The sequence below is a fragment of the Myotis daubentonii genome, chromosome 13 (assembly GCF_963259705.1).
Source record: "Myotis daubentonii chromosome 13, mMyoDau2.1, whole genome shotgun sequence".
NCBI lineage: Eukaryota > Metazoa > Chordata > Mammalia > Chiroptera > Vespertilionidae > Myotis > Myotis daubentonii.
Window position 1 is genome coordinate 36543218 of NC_081852.1, and position 12546 is coordinate 36555763.

Below are 12546 nucleotides of genomic sequence, written 5' to 3' on the forward strand. Positions count from 1 at the left end.
CAGCTTATGAATCAATTTGCTGCTACTCTGAGAGAGAAAAATATCCACATATTATTTTTCATTCAGTGCTCTGGTATTAAAGGAACCTATGCCTGTTTAACTCTGTGTGGCAACAGCTAAAGAGTTAAAAATGTCATCGGGGACTGTCTAGAAGAACGCAGGGGAAAATTAAAATTCATGCAAAGAATGAATGGAAGGGAGCCCATAGATAACTTGTAATTAGCACGTGTAGGGAATTTGTGACCATATTGCAGAAAAGAAGAAAAAAACAAAACCGAAACACCACATAAGCATGACTGTGGAAGCTAAAAGATAATGAAATAATTATGATCCAAAAAGGCAAAATAAAATTCCGATTATCATTTATATGCAAGGGCACAAGAATTTTTTTTAATATTTGAGAATTCATAAGTATATCCCCCATGTACCCTTTCAAATGAAATTAATGTTTAAAATATAGAACCACAAATTAAATATCAAGACAGAAAAAGATGACTTGTAAATGAGATGAATTTTATAGAGGATATGATGAGAACTAAGACAACCTAAAGCCACACAGCTTAATCAGATTAGGAATTGTTTGCATTAACATGACTTTATTATACCAGGAAATTCTTGCCCAAGAAAGTAAAGTTATAAATAATTTCTGTATTTGTCTTGGGAACTTTCTTTTTACCTGAACAAATGACTACTTATATAGCCCTCATCAGTGTAAACAGCCCTCATTTCAGAACAATAGATCTACTCAAACTTGCCTTTTCAAATCACTATTCACTCTTGAAGACTGGCTTCATAATCCTTGCCTCCCCATGTCCAACAATCCTAAGGTTTGCCCAATCCCAATGAGGCCATCCATACCTCACAATGAAAAACCTACTCTAAAACCAGTGGAGGGGATCAGTATATGCCACCCCAAAATATGCCACTTTGGCATATTGATTATTTTGAGCCGAAGGCACTCGAGAAACAGCAGATGCTGAAAGGGTTCTCTGATGTCTTCCTTCCTACCTAAAAGCAGGTTACAAAATTTCCCATAAGAAAGGTGCCTTCTCTGTTCCTGGAAGAGAAGAATATCCTTATTATCAGAGATGGAGAGTTGATGTTAAGGTGAATCTATACAAACAAACCTACTAAAATAACTCTATCTTTTATTAGTTTCCCTCATATTGCTGCTGGAGGAGTACACGAGTGGAATTTCTCTGTTGTTCATGGAAGTGGGGTTCCTGAGGCACTGCTGAAATAAGAATTTTCAGAAGCCCCCACAGGATGATGAGAGGTGGTCGAAAATTTTATTGATGTGGAGTTATACTTTTTAGTTTCCAATGTCCCATTTCCCCTAAGCCGGTCCTGAAAGAGGGGCAGCTGGGTGTTCAGCAGAGCCAAAAACAGGGCCCAGTGTCCAGGGCTTCCATTCCATGTTCCAGCCAGGTGTAGTTCAGCATCCAAGCTAATTCAAGTCTATTAGTCCAGTGTAGAGTCCAACGTGGGCACTGGGGAATGTATTCCCGTCATAGGAGAGCCAGGAACCCAGCACGCAGGAGAGAAGAGAGGGCACTTCCTTTGTTTGGAAGGTTTTTATTTGTTTGTCTTTAATATATATTTTTATTGATTTCTGAGAGGAAGGGAGAGGGAGAGAGAGACAGAAACATCAGTGATAAGAGAGAATCATTGATCAGATGCCTCCTGCACATCCTCCACTGAGGATTGAGCTTGCAACCCAGGCATGTGCCCTGACTGGAATTGAACCATGACCTCCTGGTTCAAAGGTCGATGCTTAACCATTGAGCCACGCTGGCCAGGCTGTTTGGAAGTTTTAAATATTCAGGTTTTGGCTGCTTGCAGTAGCCACTGACTTGCTTTCGGGTGTGATTGATGGGCAGACAGGTAGGCACCTTTCCATGTCACTCAGATCTTACTGGGCATGCGTCAAAATTGAGCCTTTATCCAGTCCCTTCCCCCACTGACCAGCAGGGAATAGACCTGGAGAATGTTACATGCATCTTTCTGGCAAAGCTGTATAAATGGCATGTCTATATTATTTGGTCTTCCCTTGCTCCTTTTCTGTTAAATAGTAATAGGATTATTACAATGGCATCAATATCTCTCCTAGTCACTTTCCTATAATTTACTGCCCAAACCTTTTTTTGTTTGTCTTATTAATTTATTGTTCTTTCTTGAAAAAGTATATAAACTCTTAGGCTTGAGTATTCATTTATTTTCTACAAAGGCTCTTGTGGCACATAAAAACATTAACATAAAACAAAATTTGTATGCTTTTTTCCTGTTAACCGATCTTTTGTCTGTTTAGCTCTCAGGCCCATCCACAGAATCGAAAAAAGTATAGGAAAAGTCTTTCCCCCCTTGCTTCAGATGTTTTGACTCCTTATTCATCTAAGAAATTGATGACAGGTAAAACTGAGGAAACATCAAGCATCAAACCAAGCTTTTGATAAATGAATTTGGCCCATTTTTATGGTTGGCTCTTCTTTTGTCTACTTCTGGATTTGGTAGTTCTCCTGGGCTTTGTCCTGAATTCTCTTTTCTTTTTGAAATTTTGTTACTTTCTTTTTCCATGGCCTCAAATATACACTTACAACTCTATATTTATCAGCAACTCAAACCTCTCTTCTGAACCCCAGGTCCATATATTTAAGTGTATTCATGCCGTCCTGACTTGAATGTCACACAGATTTTAGAAGTATAAACCTGTACTCTTTTTCTTCCCACCAATCCTGCCTCACCTCCCATCTTTTACATCTTAATGACACCACACCACTATCTGGATGTTCAAGCCAGAACCTGGAAATTCTTCCTAATTCTTCTCTCTTTCCCACCTTACATTTTCAAACTCTAAGACAATCTGTTGATTTTTGTCCTTTACTGGTGTTATAAACACACACACACACACACACACACACACACACACACACACACACACCATTTTATTTTGCAATGAGTTCATTTTCCACTACTGCCCCACCAAGGCATTCTCCATCATAGTACATCAAGACTGGGGAACTCCTCTGATTAAAACCCTTTAGTAATTTCTCTTTGCTCTTTGATAAAATGTAAAATTTTTAATAAGACTAACAGTTTTCTGCCTATCTCTCCCATCTCATTTCAAGTCATTTGCTGTCTGTGTTACTGTTCTATTAGCTTTCCAGTTCTTGAATGTATCAAGATCTTTTCAAGTTCACAACCTTCACACTTGTTTTTTTCTGCCTGGGAAGTTCTTTTCCACTCTCTTGGCTGGTTATCTCTTTTAGACTAAGTATTAGCTGGGACTTAGAAAGTAAATATCTGCTCCATCACTCATCAGGTTGGTATAATAAACATGGATAAAACCAGATGCAAAGTTTATAGGAAACTATTTCTTCCAACAACATTCTATAAAAAGTTATAACAATCCCTTCTTTCAGTGATCACTATCTTCTTACCTGCTAAGGAAACTTTTCTTTTCTTTAAAACCATAGACTATCAGAAGCTTTGTTGTTTAAAACTATATTATTAAGAATAAAACATCCCACTCTTGTCTGGGAGTGGGGTTCTTGGAACCCCATAGAGAATTAGCCTCAATTTTCAACCAGGGAAAGAGCTTAAGATAAGGGGCTTCTGGACACAACAGTCCACATCTACTTTAACTTTATGTAGTTTCCAAGAAAACGACCCTGGATACTTCCCAGACCTGATGTTGACCTATGATTTACTTTGAGTCTATCCAAACACTGCTTCATTTAAATGTCGCCCAAACTCCACTCTTACCCAAAATTCTACAATAACTTTTATCTTTTTGTTGTTTGGTCAGATGCCTCACAGTTCTTCTGTGTGACCTCCCTCATTGCAATGAGTCAGTAATCTGACTTTGTCAAACTATACGTTGGCTGCTTGTGCCTGTAGACTGATTGGGCAAGGGCAAATGACACTTCTCTAAAGGGGCTGCTCTAATGTTTCAAAGATAAAATAGGCTCTCCTAACCCACTTCTCTGATAAGCACCTTCTGCTTTTCCTTCATGGTATATTGTATCCTTCAAGACCTCAAGGCAATGCAATAATTTAGTCAAATATTAAGTTTAAAATATTAACGAGTTATATTTGTTCTACTCCACTGATAGTTTTGTAAAGTTGAGAGCACTCTAAATGCCCTTTTACTCCTTTCACTGGAGCCTTAACGTTATTAGTTTTTAAGTTCCAAAGCCTGATGGAGGAGGGGGAAAGCTGAAGGGTCAAGAACGAGAACTGTAGAAAGAGGTAAAATGACTGAAATGAAACTACAATTTTGGGTTACTTCTGAAGCCTAAAAACTACCAAGTAGCCACTCGGTAACTATCTATCAAGTAAATGAATGAACATATGTGCCATTAAGCAAAATCGGTTTAATACATGTATATTTAATACTCAATTTCTCATAAGGCTGTTATTTGCATCTTGAGGATAACAATTCAAAAATAGTGTGTTCAGCTCCTGACATTGGATAATGTGGACACATATTTATCTTATGCCTGTCACCTTTCCTTTCTGACAAGTTTCTACTCTGCTGTATCACAGTAAAACAACCACTCTAAGCTGATGAGCCTCTTATCACCTTACACTTTCCTCACCCCCTCTATCCTGTAACATTTGGTATTTGGTTTAATCCTAAATACTCCAGTTATTGCTCATGTCAAGAACAGATACCTTATCGTTGGGATTTGATCTGAGGGCAGAAACTCCACTCCAATGCAAATATTTAAGAATCAAGAAAGACGTTTTTAAAAGAACTAACAGCTATCCCTCATCTACATCATAAATCATCAAATATTTTTACCCATTCTCCTTTACAATTTTGAGTTTCTTAAAAATGTTTTATTGTATTCCTATGCAAAAGAGAGATAATAAATAAAAGTAGCCATGTACTAAGCACCACTGCTTCTTGCTTCAAAGAATGTCTGGTAGATTTGCTATTACTTGCAAGACATACATGTAAAATATACATTAAATATTCCAGTTGTATGAATAATAAAAATTACAAAAAACTTCAATAAATAAAATTTGTGCCTAATGTAGCAATGTTCTTACGAAGAAGTTTTAATATAGAACAGAACATTTTTTTCCCAGAAATTTTAAGAAATGTATTCTTCTTTTAAGAACGTCTAAGGTTTATGAACTTTCAAATACACAACATAGGAATGTCTGATTGCCTATTGCTTTCCTGAATTCTTGTCTGAACTACAGCCTAGCTATCCTGAATAAAAAAAAAATGTCTAACCCAATGTCTCTTTTTGCTTTCTTTCGCTCAGACTTTCATTTTCTTATTGATAACAACTACCCTTACTCTATCAGAGGAATATAAAAATAACTCCTGACTTTTCCATTCTCTTTCAGCACATGCATATTTATACCATGACTGCATGACCTTAAATATATTATTTAACCTCAAAGAGCCTGTTTTCTCATTTGTAAAAGAGGATAATGATACCTATCTAAAAAGGTTGTAAAGGTTTTTGAAATAAAGGATGTAAATGTTTTAGTACAATCCTTTGTATTTGGAAAATGAATTGTAAATGGTAGTATTATCTACATTATTACCTTCATCAATGTTCCCTTATTAATTAATTTTTGATTTTAGTAATTTGAATATACTGTCTTTTTTCCTTAGTGAATCCAGCTAAAGATTTGTTAATTCATTGGTCTTTTCAAAGAACCATTTTTTTTCAATGACTATTTTTTTCTATTCTCTATTTCATTAATTTCTGCTCTAATCTTATTATTTCCTTCCTCTTTATGGCTTCAAACTCAATTGAATACAATATATGCAAGAATTAATATTTTCTCAAATGCCTAAACTGTAAGAATAAATAAGTACTTCTGAGTCCTGAGGCCAAGAGCAGCCTATTTGTTAGAGTTACTGTTTAAATCCCTACGGACAGCTCTCATGTAATTCACAGTAGAATATTACTATGTCTTTATGAAGATGTTTGGAAAAGGCAAGGGGTCATGAACGAGAATTATCCTACATTAAATGTTAAGGCGATCTTCTATTTTGTGAGACTTGTGCCAGACGGAAAGAGAGCAATACCATGGGCCTCTTGAGTATTTAAATGAAAAATTGAAATCAAGCCTCTCATTTCTAGGTTATCATGTCATCATGAGACATATCAGAATTTGGTCTGTTTCTGAAGAAAACAAGAATGACAAGAACCACCTGTCATCCTATAAACACTCATTTTCCCCTCTTGAGAAAAGATCATGGATGTAATCGACACGATTACTATAATGTGGGTTCCACAATTCTCCCCAAATATGTAGCTCATATGTCCCTAAAATTCGCTTCAAAAGGTCTGCTCAGACGAGTTACTTTCTCTCTGATTTTCATCTGCATCTCTTGCTTAGCTTTCACACTTCATCTTACCTGACCCAGGATCCCCTTCATTGCCAGATACCTCATTCAACCCACCTGCCCAGTGCTTCCCATGTTTCATAATCATGATTTTTCTGAGTTAGAGACACTTGATCATATCTAAGGAGATGGAATTTTCTGTTATTTTCAAAAAATAACTTCAGCAGAAATCAGAAAAGCATGAAAAAACATCCTCTGGACTAGGAGTGGTTAATGGATACTTACCTGAATTGAGAGGCTTTATACAGAAAATAATGAAACACTGGTTTAAGCAATAAAGACATTTATAGTATTACCTTAGAATCTAGATGAAAAGAAGCCCATAGTTGGTATACTCCAGGTTTAATTCATCAGCTCAATAGCATCAACAAGTACTCAGGTCTTTCCACTTTCTTCTGAGTCATTTCATTGTGTTGGCTTTGTTTTTAAGTTGCCTCCTCTCTGGTTGCAAGATGGCTGCAGCAGGTCTAGTCATGACATTTGGACATGCCAGTGTCTAGGGCAGTTGCCTTTTCCTTGTGTGTATCTTCCTTTAAAGATTATATTTAAAATTTTTGTGCTGTCAATCTCTTTCATCTTTTCAAATCAAATCATCAATAGTATCTATTAAAAACAAAATGTCTATGTAAAATAATTTATTTTAGTAAGATTCATGGAGCAGTTGCTGTGTGAGCTAGGGATTTTTAGGATTGGGGCGAGGAGAGGAGTATATAGACTATTGGAAAGTGAGAAGCTAGTAGGCTTAAATCCAGTAGGGACAGTTTAGGCCCAAGAACAAAAGGCTTGAGCTAGGACTTCTTGGCCTCTTAATTTCTTTTTTTTACCTCCGTCTAAAAGATTTGTATTCTATAACTTGCCTTGGCTAACCTTTCTTAATCTCATAATCTCATTTAATCAATAACAACTACTGTACCACCTTCACAATATTCACTTTAAGCATTTCATTCAATGAATATCATCTCCTTTCCTTCCAGCATATTTTACTGTGCAAACTGCAATATTCCTTTGACTCAACAGGATCTCCAATTCATTGACGCTATAAAGTGTTGACTGTTCATCATCCCATCATTTGTCTCTTTCTTAGAACCAAAAAACTTCCAAACTGTCCTGTAAACACCCTCATAGCTCAGTGGCCAGAACTGAGTCACATGGTCTTTCTAAACCACAACTGGTAAGAAAAATATAGTTACCAGGATTGGTTTAAAACAATCATGATTTTTTTCCTGATGTGGAGAGAGATCTTCAGAATACCTACACCTAGATTCCAAGGTAAAAGGAAGAATAAATGTTGGATAGTTAACCAAAAGTAACTGCTATAGTATTATGTGTTAACATTAATCCTTTTAGCCCTAGCTATGTGACAGTTTTTGAAGTCACTTGTCATGTGTCAAGAGTAGGGTAGGTATCAGGAAAAGAAACACAAAAATAGCTATGTTTCTATCAATCACATTCTAGAACTGGTTCTACTAAATCCTTGTTGGATGACTTTAAGTAAAGCATCTGACCTCTGTTTTCTTGATTTCCACATCCACAACATGATATAAATATCTGTCATGGGATAGCTGGAAAGATAATTACACTGAATAAATGCAAAGCAGTATCATTTCTAAATTTTAGCTGCCCACACTGCCTGTTTGTTCTACTTTCATGTATTCATTCATTTATACATCTTTTCAACAAATAGTTGCTGAAAGTCTACTGAAAGTTAGATATTGGATGAATACTTTGGAATCAAAAAGTTTTCATCATGGCCCCTATATTTAAACTATTAACCAATGAATTAGCAGCAACTGTTTTGTTTCTTGGAGTACAGAATCGGTAAGGTAGTGTAAGATGTAATACAAGAAAAATAAAGTGGGGTAATGAGGGGTGTTGTGTAACCATAATGGTTGCTTCGACTGGAATGTGAACTGTCCTGTTTACAAAAGTGCCTGCAACCAAGTGTGTGAGTCCACAGGTGCCTACATTGCTTTCTAGCTTAGGTATTGTTTGGTTTTAATATTTACTGTATATAATATAGGCAAAGGAATGATATGGATTTATGCTACAATAAAATAGTGAACAAAAACTGAAAGAAGATTGGTTCATGCATGGGCTAGTGAGACATGAAATTGACATTAATGGACTAAGGAAAAAACAGCTTTCCTGATGAAGAACTAATAAAGAACTGTTCTGAAAGCTCTCCATTATTTGGAATGACCAGGAAACATTGATGACTTTAAACTCAGCTAACTAAGCGATTGTCTTAAGAATCCAATAGCCCAAAGAGATCTTTCAATTTTGGAAATTTTTTCCTCACATTTCAGAAAAATGTAAGATGTTAAAACACAATTGCTTCTTCCTATGCTTATTCTTAAAAAATATAGGGTAGAAGAGGGATTTTTACCAGGATGTGGAACCCATTATTTATCTTTGTGATGCGATAACAATGTATTTTAGATGAAGAAAACTTCTGGAGGAAATTGTGTTTCTGAGCAATAATACTGGCTTGTGTAGGAAAATAATTATAGAATAGGATTAGAAAGTAAATAGCTACAGTTTACCCCTATTAAATGGGAATAGCAAAACAATAAAATATTGGTAATTTAAACTTACCATAATTTTGTGTCTGGATTCTCAAACAGTTCTGTGGATTTAGAACCAACATTTGATGGGAAGGAAGAATTTCCAACCTCCAAGTCCTATGATGTGTCAGGCCACCAGAAGAAAAGTTTTGTCACTACAAAATAACTCCCTTAGCAGGGTAAAACTGCAGGTCAACTCTATAGCTATGGTGTGGTTCAGTGGAGTTCTATTCATAAGTTGAAACAATTTACAACTCTGCTTAGCTTTGATATGCGGGGGAACAATGTCGAGTTTAGCTGTCAGTGACCTTGTGGTTCCCTCTGAGCAAAGATATCTTGTAGTCTGCGGAGCTTGTGATCTACGCAGCCACCATTCAAGCAAGGTTGAAGGGACTGCTGTTGAAGCAAGAATCACTCCAGCCCTGTCCATGCACATGGGCCACTCTTCTGTTGGCTTCTTCTACTGCAATAATAAAAAGTACTAAATCAATAACGGGCAAAGGAAAGATGAAACCTTAGGGAGTAAGATACTACAGTTAAGACCTTCTTGGCCTAGGGAGAAACTTAGTTGCTTAATGTAGTTGTGAGATAACCAATATCTATGAAAAACTGGCCATTTTTTCAGTTTACTTGATTAAAAGAAAAGTGATAATAAGAAACAGTCTAATGCTCCTTAAAAGTAACTAACTCGGGGCCAGGAACTACATAAAGTCTTTATGTAGACTGTCCAATTTAATCCTCTCAACAATCCAGACATAGGTTTTATCCCCACTGTACAGAGGAAAACAAATTGAGGCAACAGAGTTTAACTTACTCAAGGTCTCATAGTAAGTGATGAAGCTGGAATTCAGAAACCAGAAAGTCTAACTTCAGAAACCAAGTTCTTAGTGTTTACATAGACAGCCTATCCTTTTCCCCACAGAATTTAGCTTTTTCCTTTATTGTTTCTTCACCAGAAAACCATCTTTTAAAATAAGTTCTTTTAAAAGTACAGTAGAAAGCTATAACTTAAAATACCATGTATGACAGACATCACGCAACCTTAAGACAAAATGCCTATTTTAGAAGTCCTATGAATAATCTGGCAAAAATAATCTACCCTATTCTTTAATGTAGTGGACTAAATAAAAAAAAATTCTACTTAAGACAAATTAAAATAATGTAGAAAAACAGACTTCAACTTTTTCCTTTTCATTCTGAAAGATGGAACAGATTCAAGTGTTACATTCTCAGATCCTCAGAGCTGACCATCCAACTTTTAACATGTTTGTTTCTCTCAAATCCTTTCCCATTTCTTTCCCATTTCTCTCAGTGGCAAATCTAAGCCATTTCCAAATTCGGTAAGATTTAACTCTCATCACCCCCCATCTCTTCAGACAAGTTTTTGCCTACTGGGTCACTGAAACAAACAAACAAACAAACAAAAAAACTGAGGCTACCAGGCTTGAAATCCAGGAATTCTGACTAACAAATGTACCCATATGCATCCTCTTTCCAATCTCCCCTCAGAAGGTCTCCTCTCCTTCTGGTTCAAATCAAATTCTGACAGTGCTCTTGGTTCCATCCCCTCCCATCTCCTTAAGAAACTTGAGTCATTGATTTTCCGTATCATTTGTGCTGTTGTAGATTTGCCAAATACATTGCTACCATGCCCACAACTTCTTATGAGGGAAAGCAATCCATCCATAGTCTTTGCAAAGGAGCAGCCATGTTTTATACCATGTAAATTCCTGTGTACCAACTGATTGGACAATGTGGGCACCTATTTCAAAGGGCAGCTAACTTATAGGCTGGCCAAAGAATTAAGACATGTTCCTGGCATGAAGATAAGCAGGGTCAGTTTCTTAAAACTTCTCAAAAGTGCTCACTGCTTTAAGCATGAGACCCATCTTTAAGTGAGATGAGTGATTTTTTTATTATTTAAAAAGTTTTGAAATGATCTTTGATGCATGTCTTGCCCGTGAATGTCATTCACTTTAATGTGGAAGCAAGTTTATATCGTATAGTTGATAGAACACTAAGAATGTTAATATTGGAATAATAATGTTGAATATTGTTGATAATAATACAACTCACAGAAGCCTATTTTATGCGTTTTAAATACATCATCTTGATACTGTTGTAATTAACTAGTTATTATTAACAGGAAAGGAGCAAAGGGAAGACCAGACATTATAGGCATGTCATTGGGCAGTTTCGCCAGGAAGCTACTACACTCCCCAGGGGCCCAACAAAGGGGAGATAGGTGCATGCCCAGAAAGTTGGACTGACATAGGCAAGGTGCTTACTGTCAGTCACACCTGAGAACAAAATGGGCATGGCCACTACAAGGGTGCAGAATTTGGGATATTTAATTTCCTAAACAAAGGAATTCGCTCTTGGCTCTCTTACTGCTTTGGGGACTCTTGGGACTTGTGTGACTCTGGGTTTGTGGGGCTACTTTGCGTTTGCCCACATGGCCCATGGCCATGCGGCCCCCATACACAATGGACTAATGGACTGCAACTAGCCTGAGGCTGAACTGGACCCAGTTCCAACATGGAAAGGAAACTGGACACTGGCTCTGCTTCTAGCTTCACTGAAACCCCAAGGACACTTCTATGGCTGGACTAAGAGAAATGGGATTTTGGAAACGGAGTAATTTAATTCCACAAAAATAAAAGCTTTCTACTCTATCTCAACCTCCCATGGGGGGCCTCTGGAAATGCTTATTCCAGTGGTACCCCAAGAACCCAACTCCCACTAGCAATGGAGAAAGACCACCTATGTTTTTTTTCTGATAACCATCTGATTCTTACAATAATCCTATGGTGTAGGTTCCTAATTTTCAGATAAAGAATTTAAGGCTAAGAGGACTTGGGTAATTTTCTAAGATCACTCCGTTAATGTGTGGCTGAGCTTGGAGTCTGGGTCCAAAGTTTATGTCCTCTTTGTCCTCTTTATACTATATCTGTTTTCCTAACCAAAAGTATAAAGGCATTGCTTAATTTTATTTTATCATTTGTCATCGTGGCTTGGCATCAAAATAATTGAAGTTGGTTTACGTAAGTATATAAACAGCATAAAATTAACAGATGAGTGATTAAAGGAAAAATAAAATCAAGCTAGGGACAAATATAGTGCATGCAAATACATGACATAGGTTTTGTAAGCAGTTAGGCAGGGTCTGTAAAGACTGCATCACTAGGAAGGAGTGATGCTTTTGGGGAGACTTGCTAGCTTCTTCATAGGCTAACATGTAGAGGTACCCCCCTCTGGATCAGAGGCACTGAAGGACAGAGTAAGGATAGAGATGACTTGCCAAGAGCAATTTACTAGTGTCTTTGAAGGAAAAGCTACACTTTGCAAAGACATAACCCAAACTTCTTCAATACTTACATTCTTTTTCCAACTGGCCTATAAACTGGGGTTCAAGTGGAGAAAATAAGATATTGTTCAGAGTTACAATTTGGGGCGAGTGTCAAAGATTTCTGAGCAATAACCAACAACAACAACAACAAAACCCCTAGCTGCTGATTTGAGTAATTACAGGGGCGTAGAGTTTGGACTTGGAACGGTGGTAAATTGAGAGCTTGTTTGCCGCACGTAGCAGATTAACTCACATTT

At 36.9% G+C, this 12546-nt stretch overlaps 1 long non-coding RNA gene across 1 annotated transcript; it reads right to left on the reverse strand.

Moving 5' to 3' along the window:
* Positions 1 to 1275: 1275 nt before the first annotated feature.
* LOC132214963 (uncharacterized) lies at positions 1276 to 12524 on the reverse strand. The gene is made up of 4 exons (XR_009448377.1): positions 12319 to 12524; positions 8972 to 9403; positions 6673 to 6979; positions 1276 to 1612 (listed from the first exon to the last, which is right to left on the reverse strand). It is a non-coding gene; the product is annotated as an uncharacterized LOC132214963 (long non-coding RNA).
* Between the last annotated feature and the right edge of the window lie 22 nt (positions 12525 to 12546).